Source organism: Micropterus salmoides, unplaced genomic scaffold (genome assembly GCF_014851395.1).
Source record: "Micropterus salmoides isolate LMB-PRFRI ecotype aquatic unplaced genomic scaffold, ASM1485139v1 Ms_hic_scaffold_18, whole genome shotgun sequence".
Lineage (NCBI taxonomy): Eukaryota > Metazoa > Chordata > Actinopteri > Centrarchiformes > Centrarchidae > Micropterus > Micropterus salmoides.
In genome coordinates this window covers 5,931,700-5,942,667 of record NW_024040928.1, presented here as the reverse complement: position 1 = coordinate 5,942,667, position 10,968 = coordinate 5,931,700, and the positions used below count along the sequence as shown (strand labels likewise).

At 37.8% G+C, this 10,968-nt stretch overlaps 1 pseudogene; it reads right to left on the bottom strand.

Annotated features, from left to right (window-relative positions):
* Window positions 1–2,408: 2,408 nt before the first annotated feature.
* LOC119909330 lies at window positions 2,409–9,973 on the bottom strand (annotated as a pseudogene).
* Window positions 9,974–10,968: the final 995 nt, after the last annotated feature.

Below are 10,968 nucleotides of genomic sequence, written 5' to 3'. Positions count from 1 at the left end.
TTTAAACATTATATGACCTTTACTCACAGCCTAATATTGTCGACAAAGGACATATATGAAACAGTAATTATATCGCTGGATCTCTCTTCCATAGGAAAAGTACAAAACAACGAATGAAATGCTCCATTACAAAAAAGAATTGTATATGGCAATTAGTGAATTGAAAACAAATAAATGCCCAGGGAGTGACTGTTTTCCAAATGAAAGGTACAAAATGTTTAAAGAATAGTAACAGCATGTTACCATAATGTTCAAATCAGATATTTACAAATAAGATTTTCTATGGAAATTAAAGAAGGAATTTTAGCAGAAGGTGATGAACTGATTGAGGTGTTGGCACGTGGATACAAACAAACCCCCTCAAAGATTGTTTCCAAACTGTCTAGTAATTTACAAAAAGTGAAATGGAAATAGTTCACAATATGTAAAAATGAAATGGGAACTTGAATTCAACATTAAATTACCTAACAATGGTTGGCATCCCATTTGCAGAACACAACACACTTCCACAAGTTATTAAAGATGGAGGGAATATGGATGGAAGAGCTTAATCAGTTTTCTTTATTTCACTCCACATAAAAAAATAACCAATTGGGCAATCACTCCCATATTTTCTGTTCATGTTTTAAAATACAAACGTGTTGGGACAGTGTTATGGACATCCTCCAGGAGAGCTTATGCTACAAGATTCCCAGAGACTCCAACACTGTGTACCATGGATTGATACCTAATGACATAATTCGGAAACAGGACATCTACATCTTAAATATCTTGATTCTTGCTTGTAAAAAGGCCATCACTAGAAGCTGGCTGAAATGTGACCCTCTAAGCCAAGGGTCGGCAAATAAGTCTGGCATCGGGCCAATTTTTTTGAAGCCGTTACATGGCGGGCCAGAACAAAGTCAAATTATTTCAAATCCTTGTAAACTCGTGTATGCAAAAAAAGTTCTCGCACTTTTATTTTGGAGGCACAATCACTGAAGAGGAAGTGATTGTGTGAGTAACTGTTGCTGTCATGAATGAGATCTATTTCAGCACCAGTCGCTATCAATTTATTTATTTTTCATTTTTCTGCTATCAAAGCAATCTGGCCGCAGACCAAATATTATTGCCGGCGGGCCGGTTCTGGCCCACGGGCCGCCTATTGCCAACCACTGCTCTAAGCCCAGGACGGTGGCTGGACATTGTGGATGAAATAATATTCCATGCAAAAAATCTCACTATCTAATAACTACAGCAGATACCCACAGTGCTGGGGTAAATGGACTGCATACATGAGAAAAACTGTGTCATGCACCCAGCTAGTCTGATAAGAATGGTCTAGTAGGTTCTAAAGAGATAGTAGTGACCCCCCATTAGTTTTTGCTTTTTAATTCCATCTTTTTTTCAATTGTGTTGAGGACTAACCCCAACCACTATCCAGTGATATTGTAACTAAAAATAATAAATAAATAATAAAATTTATATATAATATAAATAATATATAATAAAAATAATAAAATAAATAAAATAATAAGTAAAACCTTCATTAAATTCATTTTGTTGACATAGCTGTTATTATTTCCTTAAAAAGATCAGTCTTTTCAAACTAAATTGTATACACTTACGTGACCTTTTTAAACCCTCTCCTCAACCAGTTGTGTAGAGATGGGCAGTAACTTTGCAACTAATAAAGTTAAGTGTTGTTTCACACACCTGGCTCAAGGTATGGTAACAATAAGAAAAAAACACACAGAGATGCACAATTAAAGGTGATTTATTATTTATTTATTATAATCAGTAAATTAAGAACTGTCAGTATAGTGGTTGTTCAAAAATGTAGTGCACATTAGTCTAGAAAATCTAAATGCCACAAAGTAGAAAACTATCTCCAAACTGCCATGTAAAGATAAAGGACAGATTACTCTAACACGGGGGCATCTGGGTTGATGAACAGCTGTCCACAAACCTAATGATGTTTTTTACTCAGCGGTACTCCTGGATGGCAACCAGCACTACATACAAATGTGTCTGTGGGGCTATATTGAATTGAAGGAGAAGCTTTTTATGCAGTATAAAGCAGCTGTGAACAACACATTTTAGGATTTTATACGTAGGTTAAATTTCCATTACCAATAGGTACGTGAATGCTTTAGTAAAATCTGATAAACTGTGGGAATTGCCATGCAAATACAGTTACTTTTATTGTGTTTACATTTACTCTAACATTTCCACATTTGTTATATGTATACACTACATATACAGCACAGTGATAGTTTGCACGGTGTATTCAATAAAAACATGTCATTGTTTATGTGGTATTAGTTTAAGCAAACTGTTTGTCTATTGTTGTTTTTATGACCAATTTATGCAAAAATCCAAGTAATTACAAATGGTTCACATACATTTTCCTGTGACTGTATATATAGTCAATGCAATTTAGAGTTAGTAAAATCACCTTGAAATATTTTTCCAGAAAATATCATTTTAAAAGCTGATCTGAACCAGCTGTAAAAGAAAGCATAAATGAATGGATTGAGCATTGAGTTTGACAGTGTAAGCCAGTTAAGTGTTTCAGTAACAGCATCCGGTACTGAATTTTTACTAAAAGGCACAAAGGTGACACAAAGAAAGAAAGGAGTCCAACATAAAAGAAAAACTCCCAAAACAATAGCCAGAGTTGTGGTGGCCTTTCTCTCCATCTTTGTTGCTCCAGACTTGCTCTGACAGGCTGTGTTCTGTATGCTGCGTGCCTGTCTCTGTGCAACAAGGAAAATTCTCAAGTAGATACAGAGCATTATGATCACTGGGAGGTAAAATGATAAAATAGGTCCAATTGTGTTGCCATGAGAACATCAGTTAAACACCTTTCCTCACAGTTTTTATTGTTTAATCCAGCAATTATGACGCTAATTCCAATTAGAACAGAAACCCCCAGCTGACCAGAATCATAATCATAACAACACAGTGGTTGATTTTAGCTCTATATGTCAGAGGCTGGCATACTGCATAATATCTGTCAATAGAAATACAACATAGGTTCAGAATAGAACATGTGCTTAGTGATATATCAAAACTGCCTCGTACTTTGCAAAATAAATCATCGTGATACAGACAAAAACTGAGAGAGAATGCCATGCTGAAAGGAAAGACTATAATCCCAACAAGCAGGTCAGCCACAGCCAGAGATAGAATGAGGTAGTTTGTGGGAGTGTGGAGCTGTTTGAAGTAGATGATGGAGATCATCACAAGAAGGTTTCCACATATTGTGACTACAGACAATAATACAAGGAAAATATATAACAACACACATATAATGGAAGGGGTGTTTGTCCGTATGTAATTGAAATTTTCTATTTCATAACAGGGATGTATGTCGGTCACAACGTAGTCCTGTTAACAGTTACTTCTGGTTCCATTTTTTAGGATTCCTACAACTCAATACAAAATGCAATGCAAAATAAAGAAAATTGCATTAGAAATACGAATACATGATTTAATATATATACACACACTTTAAGATATATAATGTAGTCAACAATGTCATTTAAACAGAAATAAACATGTCTATTTTTCATATCAAACCTGTTACACCCGCAAGATAGTCCATGTATTGTTGCTGATGGGTGTTATCGTCCATATGTCCCACTGTGCAGAACTTTAATACTTATAAACATCTATCACATTACCATAATTGTTGTCCAATCAGGATAGACAAATTGCATCATGTTTGCATGTGACGAACAAAAGCAGAAAGTTGAATAATGATGTACCATGGGTGTGGGTGTGTGTTGTGTGGATGTGTGTGTGTGTGCGTGCGTCAGTTTTTTCAGGATACCTCACATCAGTGTTTATTTTTACCAAACTTTGATTTTCAGACCAACCTAATTGACCCCACTTGGGAAATTTGTTTCAGTTCAGTGTCACTGGATGGGGCAGGTAGCTGCCCGATTAGGCTAGTTTTCATTTAGTGTTGAGCTAGAGTTGTAATACAACAATACTGTATTTTCACATTACACACAACACTTTGCAATTCCTTGATTCACATCAGCTTGATTAGTTACTCTAGATTGTGGCTAGCATACCCATTTAAGGTATGAAAAGTATTTCAGCGTGGCGTTGGCAGACGTGCTGTATGCACATATTCACATGTGTTCTACAGTTGATGGTACCACTGGTAGCTAAAGCATGTTCAATACAAAAAAAATATATATAGTATAATAAAAACAAAAATAAGGAGTGCGAGTCTTAAAATCTGTCCTCACCCCACATTATTACTTTTCTGACAAAAAAATTGTCTAAAGATCAAAAACTTGTTTGATATTGCTACAGATGGAGCATGTGTTATGGTAGGAAAACATCATTCAGTTTTTACTCTGTGTTAACAACAGCCACATCTGCAGCTTATTCATCGTGTTTTGTACTGCCAACGATGCAACACAATTTCCCAGCAACCATGAATACATTTTCAGAAGACAACTGGTTTAACCAGTTAGTCACATATCAGAGTGAGGTCAAGAATATGTATGACCAAAAAATAATGGAGTCACGCCTTTCAAAAGTTCAACCTGTTGGATAGTGTTAGCAGACTGCACTGAGCAAGAGGACGCACTTTTACGACACTTTGGCACATCAAGTGCTGAACACTTTTTCAGCAAAGCTTTTAAAAAAATGTTCAATGATACAGCCAACATCGTTACATGCATTTAGTCTTGCATGTTCTTTTGGAGATAAAAGCTGTATACAAATAGTTTCAATTAGAAACAGGAATTTTCAGAGATAGAGACAGGCTACACAATGTGCCTCTTAAACTAGTGATTCATGACCATTTGCATTTGTCTGCAACAAATAATGTATTTGATATTTTTCTTTGTTTTGTATTGGGGCTGTGCTCACTATAATTTAAATTACTGGATTACTATAATCTGACTTTTGAGTATAAAATCCCTTAAAAGATTTTTGTTTTTCACCACCTGCAGGAATGTGGTTCTCTATGTGCATCACACCCTTTACAGTGGATTCCTGTGTTTTAAGATTTAATCTGCTGAAACAACTGACCTGGCTTCATACTTCCTGATCTTGTTGTGCTATCAGTTAAGACCGTGGATGTGTTAGGCCTTCTATTGTTGAGTCCACTGACTTTCTGTACACGTGAATGATTTGTTTTGAAACAAACAAACAAAATAATAATAATACGACAAAACGGCTCCTTTCCCAATTACCATTAGCAACAATAACGGTGGCCCAATGGCCTGGGGCAAGTAAAAAATAACATTGAGACAGCTGAACTAGCAACTCAGGCCAGTGCAAAAACATTAGTAGTTAAAATAAATAAACTAGAAACTCAACATCCTGCTTGCTTTGCAGCTTAGTAGTTACGTGAGGAGTGGTTGTCAAATGTTATTTCTCTAATCTCAGCGGCAGCCAGTGTGAAAGAGAAAGTGAAACCATGCAGACGGAACTTGAACCTGCATTCTCTCTAATGGCCAGCAGCTGGTTGCAAAAAGAAGTCCGGTTCCATAAGAAAAAATTGTAAAATGTTGCTACTTCTCAGCTTAATTGTTACCTCAGTAAACACTTTCATAATGAGTTTATGGTCTCAGTCGCCAGTTTCTAGTATTCTTCAACACAACATGATGTTCATTGAGTAAATTATGGTCCTATTTAAGGGGAAATAGACGATATAGCAGCTTATGCTTTTGGGCGGGATTACCTTGTGATTGACAAGTCGCTACCATGGTGACCTGTCAATCAGGATAGAGGCGACTTTTTATTAAATGGCTGTCAGCAGCAGAGAGAGCGCGTCATGTTTGAGTCTGTTAGTATGTTTTGTTAACCTTTTTACTTTTTATAATTTTAACTGTGATTGCATTTTAGTTTTTTATATCCAAGATGTATTTAATACCCGATTAAACATGTTGACATTATAACATAACTTATAAGTCTTTGGTTTGGTTGCAACACTGAAAAATAACTTGTGGAAGGAGAGTCAGTAAAAACTGTCTTTTGGCCAGTAAGTTTCTTCGAACCAACTGGCCCGGTGGGTCGGAAAAAACTCAATGAGAGTGAATTGCGTGAACGTCAGGTAAACGTGTTCTCTTCCGTCAAAGTCTGAGGTCAGTAGGTAACATGTAGCCTGATGTTAATGTGCAGCTGCGGTGAATCTCTCTCTCTTGTCTGTCGTGTCTTGGATGCTTGTCAGACTCGTGACTGAGCAATGTTGAGTGAAACATAACTATTACATTTGATAAACGTTGACGGGCCACACTGTTTATAAACTGCAGCTCGGAAAATATAACCATGTTGCAAAAATGCGTTCATATGCGCGTGCACCTAATTAAACTTGCGCAGTCCAGCAAGAAACATCTGTGGGGCCAGTCCAGACAGGATGGCACTCATCATACATCATTTTAAAACAAGAAAGTGAAGTATAGTTACAACTCTGGACTGATGCAAGATGAGAAGCAGTGGATTCACATTGAATACTAAAATGCTGATTAGCTGGACAGGCTGGGCAATATGGATGCACATCTCACTAAATAATAAACATCAAGTGTTCAGCCCAGTCATTTTTATGAATAGTATTTTATATTTGAAAATGTATTGAAGGAAACCTGGAGGAGCCAGTTTGAATGGGCCTGATGGAGCTGATAACATTAATATAAAGAAACTATAATTTGCAGGGGCTATGGTGAAGTTTGTCAGTAGAGTAGATGCTGTACATCATCAGCCAGTACCAGCACAGAACCAGTACGAGCACATGACAAATGACCCAGCAGAGTGGCCCCCAGAGACCAAGTGGTAACGTAGCTTCTAGAGTTTTGCAATACAAACATCTGAACACTGAAGCCAGCCTTGCTCTGTTTGGGACTGGACTTTATGAGAGGTGCTGAAGTGAAATGTGTGGAATTTTGGTGAGATTGTGAACTGAGAAGTGAGTTTTGGTTTCCGCCTTCTTGTCTCATTCGTATATACCCAAAGTCCCAGACGGGGTTCTGTGTCAGACAGTCTTAAGTTGATACTACCACAAAAGCAGAGCAATAATGCAGATTTATCCTACTTGTCCTCTTGTGACTCAGTTTTCCTTATTGTGATTCACTATAACTTACAGTATAATGCTGTATTTAAACCTGCCTTAAGTGAATGTAAAAAGATAGATTGCTTTTTGTAAGATCAATAGATTTTGATGTGTAGTACTTTTACTTTTGAAGTATTTTTAAATCCAGGTACTTTTTTTACCTTTATATGAGTAGGTTTATTCTGGATGACATCTACTTTTCCTTTCCTTGAACATTTTTCATGGGGTATCTGTATTTTTACTTAAGTATGAAAAGTGAATACTTCTTCCACCACTGCTCTCACCTGTTGAATCTCAGCACTGGCAAGTTAAAAGAGGTGACTGGCTTAGTAGCCCAGGCTTTCACTGCATTAGTGAGGCTAATTACTAGGCTTAAGAGTACAAACTAAGCTTGAACACTGAATCCTAAAGCAGATCTGACCATCTGAATTGTCAGTATCACTTCCCAAGTCTTTTTCTTTTTTTAACTAAAAGCTGTCAGCACAGCCATTATGTACAGTATGTTACTCCCTAGTTAAAAGTTTGCTGTAAGAAAGCCAAAGCCAGAGAAACATTCCTTGAAATTATGTGTTTATTGTGTATTATATTGGCCTAACAACATCCTTTGACTGTGCCTTTCAAGCCCCATTAGAAATCAGTATGTAAAAACAAAATCAGTTGTATGATGTAGTAAGGCTCTGGTTAAAGTTTGGTTGCATTTTGGCACAAAAACCACTTGGTTATATTTTGAGAAAGTTCATGGTTTGGGTTTGAATAAGTATTAGTTAAGTTTAGGGAGGCATCATCATCGAGGTTACAATAAACAACAACGACAACTAACAAACAGCGGTATCCTGTGCAAAAGTCTAATGTTTTGTTGACGCATCCGTCCGCCCCGACCTCCTTCCTACATGGACTTCGCTTTGTAACATGTATGTTATATATATAAAATTATAATAATAATTCTTATGAGAACTAGAGGGCTCTGTCACTTGAAAGCACACGTGTTGTTTTATGTGCTTACTGGAAAGTTACGTTTTGTAAAGAACTAAACAAAACCGTTTAAACCAGCAAAAGAGTACTAAACAGAAGTCAGTGAGAAAAAAGCATATGAATTGTTGCTTACTGATATGCGTTTCAACGATGACGCCTGCTAGCTCAGGAAAAAGGTTGGAAGTTAATAGTCAGTGACTGTGAATCTTGTGCACTGAACAAAAGAATTATCCACAAAATGATTTTTACCTCCAGCTGATCTGAAAAGCTCAAGTGGATTAAAGAAGTTCCTTCTTAAAATTACTTTACAGAATACAAGTTAAGACAGTTTTTACAATAACGTGTTTTCATCCGATCTTGTTTGATTTAGTTGTATTAAATATACTTTACTACTTTACTGTATTTGTAGATTATGGCTGTAGAGTTTGTTTCTCTTGTCTACGTTTATCACTTATTTTTCATGATCCTCAGTAGTAGATTGTAATTTTAAAGTGCACATGAGACATTTTTCTTAATCAAAAGTTTAATGCAAATGCTCACTTATGTCTTCATAATTATGTCTCCAGTTAGATGAGGTGATGCAACAGCCTTCAATTAGAGGTGTGAATGTATGTTGTGGTTGTAGTCCCTGGGCTACCTTAGTGTTCCTGACTGCATCATCTCACCTCTTCAACCTGGGGCCTTGTTGTTCTCAGCAATAACAACACTAATATAGCAAAACAAATTTGTGGCCACTTAATGATGTGAATAATAGCATATTGCAATTTAATGAGGAACAAGACATGTGAGAATAGCCCTTATAGTGTAGGGAATACACTGTTTATTCACTGAATTTCAAGGTATCTGTTTTCTTTAGGTGTAAAATTATGAATATGGACTACTTCCATTTTCACCATGGGGTCATGCGACTGTGACATAACCAGACAGAATGTTTATGGACTTTGATAGCACGCTGATTGAATTCAGAATAAGAACCTATAGCTAAAATAATGCCAGCTAGTCACACTCAAAGCACCATCATCCCTTACTTATCTGTTGACAGTCGGAGTGCTTAAGTAGATCTGACAAAGAAGTGGCACTGGCTCAACTTTAGAATCTATATAGCATTGATAAAACTTTCTCACAGATAGGAAAAAAAGAAATATTGTTTGTTTTTTGAGTCGTCCTCCGTTCGGCTGGGCTCATCCACTGGCCCACTCCTCTTTGGACTTCCCTCACGGCGTCCTCCCTGTTCCCCCGCCTCTCCTCGCTTCCACGGCCCCTGTGTTCCCCGGCTCTCTGGCCCCCTGTCTCCTTGGTTCTCCGTGCCTGTACTTCCCTCAATAAACCTCCTTCCCTCAGAGTGCTGCATTTGGGTCCTCTCTGTCCACACACCACACCTCGTAACACATTAGCATGTCAAATGAAAAGGCCCTGTGTTCTGGGTTTACTTAATCACTAATAATTGCTGTGATTCACATCATGGGTGTTTTCCATTAGCTGTCAAGGGTTGGGTGCAACATGCTTGAAAGTTCTTCCCTATTTCTTTATATGATACATACTTCTAATAATAATAATAATACTTCTAGAAAGTCAAAGAATTGGATATTTAAATTAACTTTCTGATCACCCACCTCTATGGAAAAAGACTGGTTAAGTTTAGGGGTTGGGGAAAGATTGCCTTCATGGTTCAAAGAAACCAACATTAGTCAAGTGTGTATCCAAATGTAGAAAAGTGTGTATTGTTGGGAAGAAGTGTATGGCCTCATCAAGCCACATAGTTCTACTTTGTTTTGTTTTTCTTGTCTCTTTTGTTGATGTTTAATTCACATGCTTCATGTACGTCATGATTCACCTCATCCAAGTGTAACCGGCTGCCCCCAAGAACGTACTGCACGGTCCTGACTTGAACTGGCGACCTCGGGTACGGGAGGCGGATACGCTGACAAGGACGCTAAAACCCATGGTCACTAGCTTCGGTCGCCAGTGCGTCTCTTAAGGTGTCGGGGAGTGAGGTTTACTCACTGCACAGCCTCGCTGGCTTCCGTCACACTAGCATAAAAACTTGAAAATACACATTAAAACAGATGGAAATGCAACAGGATGTACACTACCCGTCACACGTACAGCTAAAAAACAGTTGTGCTGATTAACGAAGCAATAAAGCTGGCCTTCTTTAGCCAAAATGGCCAGAAACAGATAAACGTCTTCTGAAACTCATCAGTTTATTCTTCTTCTGAGAATTGAAGGCTATTCCTTTTGAGAAATTGTCAAGAACCTAAAGATCTCATATAATACAGTGTACTACTCCCTTCACAGAACAGAGCAAACTGGCTCCAACTAGAATAGAAAGAGGAGTGGGAGGCCCCAGTGCAAAACTCGGCAAGAGCATAAATACATTAGTGTCTAGCCTTTGAAACAGACGCCTCGTAGGCCCTCATCTTGCAGCGTCATTAAATAATACACAGAAAACACCAGTCTCAACATCAACAGTGAAGAGGCGATTCCGAGTTGCAATGAAAAAGCCATGAAAAGAAAAGATTAGCCCTAATCTTTTCTTTGAAATATGACTTTCTTTGTGACTCTGCCGAGAAGGGATTAACAATGTCTACACTGTATTTCTGATGAATTTTATATTTATGTAGTGTAGTTTGCAGACAGGATGTGAATTAACAACGTGGCAACCTCCGGCGCTCAAAAAATGATGCCCATGTGGAAGTGCCAAAAATCCCCAAAGACCCCATGTTAAAATTCCTCTACTTTACAGCAGAAATAATGTCAGTGATTGTTCCCTCTGGCTGGATGAAGCACGATCTGCTGGCATTTCCTCGCGTCTGGGTCATTCCAGCATACTGTATCTGTTTCTGCTGGGGTTTCCCAAAGCAGTTTTTCCAGGTGTTCTGTCCCAAGTACTGCGGAAGAGTAAAATAATAAACATGGCTACCCAGAGACTAAAGCAG